The sequence below is a fragment of the Penaeus monodon genome, chromosome 27 (assembly GCF_015228065.2).
Source record: "Penaeus monodon isolate SGIC_2016 chromosome 27, NSTDA_Pmon_1, whole genome shotgun sequence".
NCBI classification, from domain to species: Eukaryota; Metazoa; Arthropoda; class Malacostraca; order Decapoda; family Penaeidae; genus Penaeus; species Penaeus monodon.
The window spans coordinates 31,487,142-31,487,383 of record NC_051412.1 but is presented as its reverse complement, the minus strand read 5'-3'; the positions used below and the strand labels follow the sequence as shown (position 1 = coordinate 31,487,383).

General features: G+C 32.2%; 1 protein-coding gene across 1 annotated transcript in view; it reads right to left on the bottom strand.

The window, feature by feature from the left end:
- The window catches only part of LOC119590793 (cytosolic 10-formyltetrahydrofolate dehydrogenase-like), a gene marked incomplete in the record, with an annotated part of 14,790 nt that overhangs the window by 12,730 nt on the left and 1,818 nt on the right, over positions 1 to 242 (bottom strand).

Sequence of the window (242 nt, the reverse complement as noted above, 5' to 3'; positions counted from 1 at the left end):
TTGAATCTTCAAAGGAATACCTTCAAAAAGCATGAACATACCAAATGAAAGTAAGACTTAGTAAGCCAAAATCTATAAACCATTACAAATCCTCATCCTTTATCGCAATCTGATGTGACAGCTGAAAGATTCATTCAGTACAAGATACTCAAAGCTTATCAAACTTCTCAGATCTTATCAAATAACAGGAAAATGACTGCACTTTTTCACTCTAAAACAAAACAAAAAATATCTCTCGAGAC